The 12,799-nt window shown below is 37.9% G+C and overlaps 1 non-coding gene and 1 pseudogene across 1 annotated transcript; both read left to right on the top strand.

The window, feature by feature from the left end:
• Nucleotides 1-661: 661 nt before the first annotated feature.
• LOC131791477 (U1 spliceosomal RNA) lies at nt 662-831 on the top strand. Its single transcript, XR_009340790.1, has one exon. It is a non-coding gene; the product is annotated as a U1 spliceosomal RNA (small nuclear RNA).
• Nucleotides 832-7,398: 6,567 nt separating this feature from the next.
• LOC136283308 (uncharacterized) lies at nt 7,399-8,759 on the top strand (annotated as a pseudogene).
• The last annotated feature ends 4,040 nt before the right edge of the window (nt 8,760-12,799 follow it).

Genomic DNA, 12,799 nt, shown 5'->3' on the forward strand with positions numbered 1-12,799 from the left:
AGTCTACTGACCAAACAAATACTGCACATGTAAGAAGTAATATGCTTAACTTTTCATCAAGATAACGACATTTCAAAAGTAAATCGAGTCAATATTTGAAACGGATTCAAGTTTAATATATCCGATTTTTTGCATACCATGAACTTGACAAACAATGTCGAATGGCTGAAGCGTGATGACTCGCCAATTGCTGTTCGGCTTGAAGCTTTTGGTGAGAAATATTAAACCGGCTTAAGAATAAAACATGAAAATTTGCTGAAGTCCTGGTTATTATAACTGTTCGCCATGAACATGTTCACTGATTTCAATAGATAACAAAAGAAGCAGATTATACTAATAACCACAAAATTCACACACACAGTTTTCTAAAACGGAAATTCAAGATAGATATCACAAAAGTGATCTATAGTGTTTCCCTTGGTTTAGCGGTGTTCGATTTGGAGTGAGTTTGACAACCGAAATTCTGAACGGTTCTCTCCTCGATCACGTGATATTCCACTGCATCTGCACTTGCGCAAATCCTGCGATCAGTAACCTTGCGCAGTTCGGGCTCGTTCTGGAATTGGACGAGAGAACATTGAGTTTTTGAAAGCAAATAAACATCCCACAATAGAGTCTCTTCCACACGGCTATAAAAGCAGGAAAGTTGAAGAGTTTTACCATACTTACAATGCACTGGAGCAACTGTGATCAAGAAGGCAGTTCTCCCGAAGCGAGGCCAACTCACCACGCACAAACTGGCTGAGCTTCGCGTGTTTCCTACTCGAGTGGGTGGCGCGGTGTTAAATTTTTGTTAGTCGGGCAGACTTGCGTTCGCGCTCGTTCGCCCTGCGAGGATCGAACACGAGACGAGAGACGAATTGAAGATAAAGAAGAATAATCAGCGGTCGATGCTTTCTCTTCAGCTGTTCAGATGCTAACTGAATCGTATTTCATATTTTAAAAGACTTTTCTATAACGGGGAAACGAATTTCTATTGCTGTTTAATTTCGATCGAACTACATTTTTCTTTTGGTATATTATGTATCACACGTCCGTAGCTAATCTGAAGTTCATCTCAACCAGAACTCTCCTTTTCTGCATGTGGCATCGTGTAACTTATGTCGTGTACTTGGCATCGTGTAACTTGAGTCATGTAAGCAAAACGCTGGTTCATTTAAGAAGCTGGTAGTCAACCGAACAGTTTCTTCTCGAATTAACAGCTCTAGAAATTGCCCTCGGTAAAAATTCCTTCTCAAATCTAATCTAAGTACTGCTTTATCCCCTCCAACTAAAGTTTCTCGGTTATTCTTTAAAACCTTAGCTGTTAATTGCAACTTTGCGGCTCAAATGAGCGAGACAAAAATGGAAAATGTCTTGTGTCAATCAAAGGTTTTTTGAATCTTTATTAAATCCCCTTTACGAACAGTAGAGTTTTAATATGTCGTGCAAACCTATTTCTTATTAAACAAATTGATAAGCAATTCGGGTGTTCACTGCTTTAGCTTTCTGGCAAAGACAATTTGACGCGAGACACAGGCTTTAGTGGCGCACAATTTGATCGATATACAGGGGCTAAAAATTATTTATTTAACACTGCGGGTTTCCCCCTGGCTCGTTCGAAGGGCTTGTGTTGTTTACACAAGTCAAGAAACAGTGTTGTTCCAAAAACATTGTCGCGGCAAAGTAGATATTTTTTCCCTTGGGAGTTAATATGCACGTGCAGGAGACATTTTTTTTCAGCCATCTAACGTTGTGGTCATTGTTTTTATTTTGAAATATATTATGGCCTCGACCTTCCTGTTCGTAATTCATATTTGTATGGAAGGTTCTGAATTCATGTTACTTGCAGCTCAAGTGCAACTGCTTGCTGTACCACAACACAAAAACGAGACCTCAGTCTCAAGATTTAAAAATGGAAAACTCTTCTTTTAGATTTTTCAGAACCTTTGGTATTAGGTTTGGGTACAGTTCAAACAGAACTTTACTAAGATAAGAGGCAGCTGTTTCTTCATCAGACACCGCCAACAATTTACCTTAAAAGCTTTTTCTAGGTCTTTTGTCCCTGGCAAGTTGCTATTAACAAAGAAAATACTGGTGTACATTGTTCATTTTGACGCCTTCACTTTTTAAAAGCAAATCCCTTAACATTTTTGCAAAAGAAACTGTGGCAGGACGTAAGAATTTATTCAATGTTATTAACCACATCATTAGCAGGACCTCCTTCATTTGAACCATGATGTCGCACCACTTCGTAAATTTTCTCCCAAATGCAATAAAGTTTGTGTTTCATACTATAAAAGCCCTAAACTTGGATACCAATAACTTGGATTGCGATAGATTGAGTCGATTTATGGCCAATCGGGAAAAAAAGGAAAATGTTAATGATATCGTCTTGAATAAATATTATTGCATTTAGATCGCTGCGGCAGCGGTAAAATGGAGACTTTCTTCAAAATGACATATCAAATTTTTCCTATGTACACAAACTTTCAAACCTTGCACCTGTTAATATGCAAGCTTTTTCAGAATATTACCCAAGGCTAAATTTAATTAAAGGAAAAGTCGTGGGCTGCAAAGTTTTTTAAAAGAGACTTATTAGCCATGTACTAATTTTTTAGGATGTGGATCGACTTTCATGTAAAATTGATTACAAAGTGATTAAAGAGGATCCGACTTTTTAAAGTCAATAGACGTTCGCATTAGTGACAAAACCTAAAAATAAACGAATCGCAATTCCATCGGAATAAAAAAAAAACAGCAAAGCAAGCTTGGGTCCACATGAGTCAGTTGTTACTTTACTCAAGTCGTCACAGAGCAGGGATCGAAAAAAAAAACTGGCTAGAGACACTTGGCAAATTTGATTTACGACGAAATGCTAGATCCAAAGAACTTCATTTCCTCCAAGGACGCTCGCCAGTCGTTTGTTGAAATGATTGGAGATGGATAGATATAGTGTGTCATCAAGTTATGGCATATCTGTCTTTTATCATCAGTCTGAGCTTCTGAACGCCAAATTTATGTCAGAGGTAAAAATACCTTGCCAAAAAAAAATAAAATAAAACTGGAAACACAAGCTTGCTTGCCACTGCAATCACAATGGATATGAATCTAAGAAATTTACTATTCAAGACCTGAACCTGAACGATGTTTCACTTACTGATATTTTAACATATGAAAAAGATTTTATCAAGTCAGTCATTAAAAAAAAATGTATTGCATTTGACAGTGTCACCCAATTTGGAACGCATTTAATTAAAATTTACCGTTCTTAGCTTCGAGAGTGACTTGACCAATTTTCCAGTAAATACGGTAAATATAAAGTAAATTCTCATAATTTGTTTTTGTATCAACTCCACGTTGTAAAAGGCCCTGTGAGAGTTCTATGTCGTGCACCAAACCCTCCGATGAGCTCCGACACGGGAGGGGGAGGGGGAATTAGGGTTGACGAGTGTGGGGGCTTTAAGTACCACGACGTGAGACATTCTTTTCCTCTTGCCTATGAGGTTATTACGGGGGTCTAACGGGGCACTACGTGGATGAAATGGGACACTACGGGGGTGTTACACGGGAGAAAGTGGTTTCAAATTAATGAAGCAAGAAATTAGAGAGCTACGAGTGTACAACACAATCAATCAACAAATGCGTTTAATCTTTTATTTCAAATAGTTTTAACAGAAAAACAAAAGAAAAAAAGACAAAAAGGCATTGGAAATTGGCTAATGTTGAGTTAATCTTGAAAGTTCCCCTAACTAGATTTAAACTAAACACAATCAGTTGCAGATGATTGATTAATCTTTTGATTACGAGTTAATAATTTGCGCTTAGTCTTTGACCCTGTTTACTTTAACGAGTTTCGCATTGACTTTTTTAATCTACGAAAATAAGGAAACGCACATTGACACCTGATTGAAATCGGAAACCTTTTTCTATAAACAGAATCTACTAAACTTTAATCTTGAAGCCACTTCAATCACTACATCACTGGAACTACATCACACTGAGAACTCAACCGATAATAAACTTCTTTTGTTCTTCTAATCATTAAATCAAAACCGCCCACATCAGACTTGAATTTCTACTTGGAATTGCACGAGTAAGTTTTAAAATGAGGTCACCACAGTAATTTGAGCAGGAACATTAAGAACTCGCCATGAACTATGACAAAAACTTCACAGTCACGTTCATTCGTTAGGACTAGCTTTATAGGCTGATAAAGAAATTCAAAAAGAATTCAAAATGTTCCAAGCTCTTGCAAAATTAAAAAACCCTGTTTGTCCTGCTACTCTTTCATGCAAACTCGAGGTATAAGTTACTTTCTATAGAAAGCACACTGAATTGAGACTTTCCACCCTTGGTACACACAGAAACGTGTTTTCTCACGTAAAAATTTCGGAACTATATGATTAGTATGAAGCGTCCCTCTAAAAAATGCTTACATGCATGTGTAATAATTTTACTTCGCCATCAAAATTCTTCTCATCCTGGACAGCACGCCTTATATTGTACATTTGTCCCATTTTCTATCGTAAATGTCACAAGTCAGTCTTTAAGAAATGCTAGCTTTCCTTGATATTTTCCTTTGTCTAACTTGCTATGCAGGATTAGCGTAGTTCTATTTCATCTGATGGTTTATCCATATCGTAAAACAGCATTTTGAGTAGTAGATAGAAAAAGCTGGTTCTGACGCACTTTGGAGACAACCTTGATTTCAAGGCAACTCATGGCGTCAACCTCTATTTCAGAGTTGACATGAAGTCAACCTTGATTTCAAAGTACAGTTCTGACAACTTTGGAGACAACCTTGATCTTAAAGGAAAGTCATGAATTAAACCTTGTAATCAAGGTTGATTTCAAAACAAAACAGTTTTTGTGCACTTTGAAATCGAGGTTGATTTCAAAAGGCAACTTGATTATTTCAGATGTGAATAATTTCACACCCTTTTCACAATGTCTCACTCGTGAGATCTGAAGAAGGTATGAATATTAGCATCTTGAATAATCCTCTTAACTTCCATTTTAAATCAATAATAATTTAAAAAACAAATCAAAACCTCACTTGGCCCAGAGCGAGAGGTTTCGATTGTTCGATAGCCCAGAAGGATAACCAAATTGAAGAGAAGCAGAATTCTATTCAGGAGGCTCAGGGGGTTGCCCATGATGAGAATGAAGAACAAACTATAAGAGAAAGAGAAATGATAACAGAAAATCAAGAGCGGATTAATGTTCTTGAGAATAAGAGAGAAGTTGAAAAAGGCACTTTACTAAGAGAGAGAGTGAGAAACATATTCAAGAAATACTGTTTTATAGGTTCAGCTGTTGTCTAAGCAGCTGGAACAACAACAAGTTGCTTACGGTCCAGGATTTGCCACATAAATAAACACAGATCCGAGACCGCGATTATCACCTTCTTTGAAGCGGAAGTCTGTATCTGATGAAATTCCAAATTCTGCTCATATTCGTTTGAACGATGGCGTGTCATAATCATTATTTAGCTGATTGAACGGTGGGTTGCCAGGAAGAGCCGATTCACTTTGAATTCCACCCATCTCAAAGTGAATCCCTCTGACAGTGAAGTAGATGTGAAACATGAGAAACGACTCGATCTGTTCCAGATTTCAGGTATTTTTGCATGGAATCAACTTCTCTGATTCTTTTATGCCTATTGGAATTAAATTTGTTTTCATTTTAATAAAATGTACGAAATTTAAAAAATTACGTAATATAAAAAATGGAAAACATGAATGTTCCCAGATTTAAGAGCAGAGGCAAAACCACTCGGACTCAAAAGATATTCAAGACTTAGAAAGCAGGATTTTATTTAGTTGATCAGCCATGGCCAGTTCTAAAAATTGATGTTCCACTGTTGGCACCAACAAAGATATGTCGTTTTTAAGCCGCAAGTTAATGAATCTGAACAACAAAGAAGGAATGAAATCAGAGAAATCGAGGAGATGCTTTGAGGCAACCCAAAAAGCTATCCCGAAAATCAAAGTATCAAGTCCAGAAGAAGGAAAGCGAGAAGGAAAAATCGGAGAAAACAAAGAGATTGATAGGAAAAGCATTCAATTCAGAATAGACAAACAGCCACTGCATTGAGAGGTTTCACGAGGCAATTTAAAATTGAGGGCGTTGAAGGTTTTGGAGAAGGAGAATTTTGCAAACGGCAAAACCCTAAGTCTTGAGGCTAGCGAGAGAGAATCGTAGGACAACAGTCATGACGATTTTGAATTGCAAGATGGATAGAAAATAATTATTCAGTGAGAATGTTGAACTTTTGAATCCTTATTTCCAAAGCTAAGTAATCGAAAATCCTGAAGCAATAGATGAATCCGAAGACTTTGACGGTTCAATGGATGCCATTCAAGAAAGAATTCAGAGTTTTAGTTAAAGAGGAAGCAAACTAGAGATTTCGAAGAATGATATCTCTTGACATCCCTCTTGCGGAATACAGACCGTTAAACAGTAGCTCTGAAATCGAGCTCGCAGAATTCACTTAAAGTAAGGAAGCAGTCGTGAATATTAAAAATGCAGATAATCAGTGTTTCAAGTAGTGCATAAAAAGAGCGCCTAAACCGGTTAAAAAAGACCCATAAAGGATCACAAGACTCATCAGAGCACAATCTGAGCAGCTTAACTGGAGTAATATCAACTTCCCTATGAAGCTGACTGATATAAGCAAGTGTGAAAAGCAAAATGAAAACATTGCGGTAAACGTACTTGGTTATGAACGTGATTTTATCCACTGAGGATCAGTAAAGAGAAAAATAGGACACATATTAATGTTCTTCTCTTATCAGATATACATTACTGCCCGATTAACAGGCTGCTACCAAATCAAACCTCCGAGGATGAGAAAGCAAAAGAGTATTTCCTCGGGTGCCTGAACCACTTCTCAAGCAAAGAAAAGCTTGCATTTCATGTAGTGCAAAGAGCGAGGATGACGATGTTGCTCGCATCCTCGTTGAATTACTTGAAAACATCGAGGAGATTCCTAGAGAATTCGACTTCAATAAGAAGATGGTCTTAAGCGATGAAGACAGGCGTAATTCTAGACAAGCAACACTCCTCTGGATTTTCAAAACTTCATTTGACAATGACAAAGTCAGGGACCACTGCCGTTTCACAGGGAAGTACGAAGCCCCGGCTGAAGAAACACATTTAGCTAAACACGAAGCTGCAAGAAAATGCAAAGAATGAATTCGAGACAGAGTTTTTCAAGTCGATGAGCAATTCTTTAGTCGGAAATACTATGGAAAACATCAGGAATTGTGTGGATGTGTGATTGGTCAGCAACCGCAAAAGAACATTGAAACTTTCAGCAAAATCCAACTTAAAACATTTGACAATATTTGATGAAAAGCTCGCGACCACATAAAGCGAACTAAACTGTTGTTGTATAAGCCAGTCTATTGTGGAATGAGCATCCTTGACATCAGCAGGACTCTGATGTATGATTTTCACTATAACTAAATCAAGATTACGTATGGAGATCGTGCGAAGCTTCTATTCACAGACACTGACAGTCTCGTTTATGAGATTGCAACTGAAGAATTCTACAAGGATGGAGGTTAAGATCTTGAAGATAAGTTCGACACAAGTAATTGCCCTGAAGATCACGTTTCAGGGATCCCAACTGGCTGCAACAAGAAGATCGTGGGAATGATGGTGAGGCTGGTGGAGAGGTCATTGAAGAGTTTGTTGGATTGAGAGCAAAACTCCACAGCTACAAAAGTATTGAAGAAAAGAGGAGGAGAAGAGTAAAGGGAATTAAGAAGGCTGTAATAAAGAAGAATATAACTCACGGCGACTATGGGGAGTGCTTATTCAGCGGAAACATGCAAATGAGGAAAATAAATGTAATAAGATCACATAAGCCCTAAGTCTTCACTGAGACCATCAAGAAGGTAACTTCGAATGCTAATGATGACTAGAAAATAATAAGAAAAGATAACAAAAAATATGAATCCTGATAATATTCCATGCAATGCATTAATAGTCGGACCTACAAATTCAGGAAAGTCAAGATACCTGGTCAATCTCTCGAGCACCACCTTCCGAGAAAAGTTCCATTACATTGTACTGATTTGTGCAACATTCATCCACAACATTACATATGATGGCTTCGCAGAAGATGACAAGGGCTTACTTGCCTTGACTCCACTCCAAGATCAGATTGGTGACTGGCTCAAGTTAACAAGTTTTGCGTCTGAGGAAACAAATACACTGATTATTCTCGATGATTTCCCTACTTTCAGAGATGTGAAGTAAAGGACGAATGAACTCGAGAATTTAGCATTCAACGCAAGACATGAGGGAATCAGCGTTTGGGTCATCATAGAGCAGATGAAAAGCATCGCGACGGCATTCAGAGAGAGAACACTGCACCATTAGTTCTCTTCTACACACCATCTTAAGATCATTTCCAGAATTATGCAGGTGAGTTAATGAAATAATAATAAGAAATAATTGGTAGCAAGGCTAAAGAGTGAGAAGTATTCACATCTCATATTCCCACTTCGCCATCCCTTCAGTATAGATTTTATAATTCAATATATCAAATGGATATGAATGGAAAAGAAGCAATCACAGATGCTATAAGTATTCTAGAAGCTGAACCCAAAATCTCTTCAGATCATCGAGAGCAGCTCGCTGTTCTCGTTGCAAGTGGTAAAGCGAAGGAAATGATTGGTGAATCTCTCACTCAGGATCAAGTAAAGAAGCTTTCTGAACAAGATGTGGAGAATCATTTTAAGGGATATGAAGCTTCAAAGACTTGAGATGCAATGGTTGATAAACTTCTTCAGCTTTCATGTAATATATTGGCTCATTTTCTCCCTGTTGATGAAGGAAAACTTCTGAAGGACTTGAACGAAAACTTCATGGTAAGAGAATTCGGAACGATTGTTAATGGATTGCGTCTAAACTGTGGAAAGTACATGGCAATCGCAAGTGCTGCTCTTCTCACTGTCAAAAAATGTTGAAGTACCCTTCAAATCGCCTTCGGTCAATAATGAGGAAATAGACAGTAGTTGTCGAGAAACTGATTAATTTCTTACCGATGACTTGAGAAAGAACTTGTGTAAGTACTTAATAAGAACTTAAAATTATGTATAAACAAACAAAATGGATAATAAAAGAACCCAAGACTGAAGAAGCACCGGCTCAACAGTGACTTCAACCGTTAACAATAAGACGAAACCAAATAAAGACCCAAGGCGTGTCGAAGCTGGAAAAAACTTGCTGAACACAACAAGAGGGAGAGAAAAAAAGAAGAAGAAAGGAAGTTTAAAATCAACCAGAACCAGAACCATCATCATCATTCTCACTCCCTCATATTCTTTCAGAAGCAAGTGTCGTTCTCTCACTGGCTATAAAAGAAGAGTTGATGGCTCTCGTTAATAAAAAAGAAACCACAGCAAAACACACAAACACAGATTCCGGTAAGTAAAACAAATCGATTGATTTTTTCTGTCTCCCTAATAAAATGTCTGATAATAAGCTTGTAAAAGCATTGACTAGATTGGCTGCTGGACTCGGATGGGTTGCAAAGAAAGTCATCAAGGAACTGATGACCTCTGATCCGAGTTCAAATCTCATGAACTATGTGAAGTTCACTGTCGCGATCGCTGCATCAATCGCAACAAGAAGATATGTTGAAGAACAAAAGATTTTACCATCTTAAAAATATTCAGCCGATTTACAATCAAGTTAGCCGCAGCCTGCGCGATAATTGAGACTGCCTTAATATTCTATATCCACGAGACAGAAGAAGAACTCATTCAAAAGTTTCACGATTAATACTTGTTGTCGATTTTCAAAAATAAAGATGAAGATGAATAAAATGGCAAGCATAGCAATAATGATTGGAGGAGCGCTCATCAATGCGACCGCCTTAGTTGGTGGAAGCTATCTCGCAAAGTATTTGAGTGGAGACCAGAATACTGTTAAAGAGAAGAAGAAGAGGCACGATCTTGCTGTGGAGAAGTACCTCCACAGAATTATCAAGAAAATAGAACAAAGGCACTCGATTGGATTGCACTAATGACAAAGTCACGGAGCAGGCAAGAAGAATTTGGTGTACACAGATCATGCTTTGAAGCTGTACAACAAGGCGCATAATCAAGAGCTTGATCTGAGTTTTCTGACTTCTACAAGCCAAGTACTTCGCAAAAGCAAGGTGAAATGATCTACGTCGGTGGAATGGCTTTGGATTTGGGAATGGCTGTCAGTCGTTTCTGGTGAACTATTTCAAAATGAAAAGAAAACTTTTAAGAACCGAGTTTAGCCCGAAAGGATTTTGGAAGGGATTGCCAGCTGTGAAGAGGTTGGCTAAAGAAGCCGGGGTGCCTGAAGATGATACAAAGCTTTGGCTGATGAAGCAAGCCACCTGGCAGATTTCTTTGCCTGCACTAAAGCATATCCCGGGACCAACTTTTGGTGTTGTTGATGTTACAAGTAGATTCAAGGTCTCAAGAGCTTTTCAGAAAATTTCTAAGCGTGGACCACTGAGATGGCCAAAAGTTCTTCAGGTTGATGTCACGAGAGAGATGACAAAGCACGATGCGAGGATAAGAAGAGGGAATGTGAACAATTCAATCGAACTTTGGGTGAACGCCTCTTCACTTTCCACTACAGTCAAGAGATCAACTTTAGGGAGGGAAAGAGATCGACAGAATGGGTGAAGAGGCTTTCAGAAGTTGTTTCAGGTTTGAATAGTGAAGTGACCAGGTTGACTGGAAAGAGACCTATCGATGCAATCAACAAAAAGTCGGTTGACGCAGAGAGTTAAACCACCTATTCAAGACCTGTTGGCTTGAAAGATAAGAGAAGAGACTCTTCAAAGAATGTGAAGTACTTCTTTGCAGCTGGTGGGCTGGAAGGTGGTCAAAAAAAGAGCAACAGATCACGTGTGGTCTCTTAAAGTCCACGGTATTGAGAGATCAACTGTGAATAAGGGATAGATGTCTACTATCTGAAAGATGGCCCAAAGGGTGGATTCGTTTAAGAAGAGCTTCGAATTTTTCCTCCTGGAACTGAGTTACCTCCTGAAGGAATTCGTTGATTTGCGAAAAAAAAAATGTTGAAAGATGACCCAATAGACCCAAGCAATCTTGGTGAATCAATTCAAAAAGCTGATAAAGATATACAGTCGAAAGATCGTCAATCTTGCGAAATACAATTGACAGCGAAGACCCAGCAAACAAGAAATGTGTTGATGAAAATACATAAACAAATCGATTCTATTTCCTTTTTTCTCAAAGTAAACCCACAGAAATCTCTTCGAGACATTCATCAAAGAAATAGTAAGAAGCTGGTATCACACAGGCCAAAATTCAAACAGTGAAGATTTTCATTATAATAAATATAGCGTTACTGCTCATGATCAATCAGGATTGAACAGTTATGCAACACAAGAAATAAAATTCCACCCAGAGCGAGAATATCTGCTTCGAAAAACAATGGAAGACTAAAGGAAGTAAATCAACCGACGTAGCACATTCAGCAGGATTCAAGACAAAAACAAATCCAACAGAAGGAGGAAAGTGGAAAATCGTCTGCTGTCACTGGAATTGAGGAAGTGGAGATGACTTGTCAACTTTGCTGCAATAGTATTAAATACAAATAAATGTATGGGAAAATTTCGAAAAACAAGATAGAGATGATTGGCATGGAGGTCCAAACTCAGAGTGCCACACTCTTCTCAATAACAATGACACAATTTTGACACAGGAACAAATCAAGGCACCACATATGAAGGTACAGCATTGATGCTGATCTTGTCGTATGGCAATCTTATGAAAACATCTGATAAGAAGCAAAGGAATTAAATCTTTACACAAACAATCTATACCCTTTCAGCGACAAGAGGTTCATTCAATATAACAATATTCACACCCTCTTCAGAACTCAAGAGTGATCCACTGTAAAGAAAGTAGGAAATCATTTAAAAATTTTAAGTTGCCTTTTGAAATCAACCTTGATTTCAAAATGCACAAAAGCTATTTTTTCCAAATCAACCTTGATTTCAAGGTAAATTCATGAGTTGCCTTTAAAATCAGGGTTGTCTCCAAAATGTGTCAGAGCTGTACTTCGAAACCAAGGTTCTCACCCAGTCAACTCTGAAATCAAGTCTGAATTCATGAGTTACCTTGAAATCAAGGTTGTCTTTAAAATGCGTCAGAACCGGCTTTTTCTATCCACTTAAGTAAAAGATCAATAATTCTGTCTATTGTGCAAATGAAAATAGTAAAACAACTTTTAACCTCTTCGAGAGACCGGAGGAGAACTGAAAAATCCGCGATTCCTATAGTTTATTAAGTAGCTAATAATTCTCTCGGATCTCTCAAGATGCCAAGAAAAAAACCAAATGCCTAAGATCACTCCGAATTTAAAAGTAAGCTTCTGGGTAAAATAGCAAGTACTCACATTCTGCCAAATGAACTTTACAAATTATAGAATTTACATGACTTTTGACGTTAGTAAAAGGGTGGACTTTTTAAGACGTACCCATAATAAACAGCTTGGGTGACCTTCGAAATGTTATTTAGAGATAGCACATTTACATGAATTCATGACGGGTAGGTAACATCTACTAGGAACCCAAATTTATTTGAGACGTTTGGAAGGGAATGGAAGGCAAAATATACCAAGTTTATGACCTCATGAAAGCAAACCTTAATCTAGACATGGGGAATCATGAAAATGAAGCATTATTATGGCAGATTGAGAGCAATTATTCCTCTACCCAGAACTTTGTATTCAATGGCCAAAGTTCGATCAAATTGCCAAAAAATGATAATATTAAAGAAGAAAAGCA

The sequence above is a fragment of the Pocillopora verrucosa genome, chromosome 9, assembly GCF_036669915.1.
Source record: "Pocillopora verrucosa isolate sample1 chromosome 9, ASM3666991v2, whole genome shotgun sequence".
Classification (NCBI taxonomy): domain Eukaryota; kingdom Metazoa; phylum Cnidaria; class Anthozoa; order Scleractinia; family Pocilloporidae; genus Pocillopora; species Pocillopora verrucosa.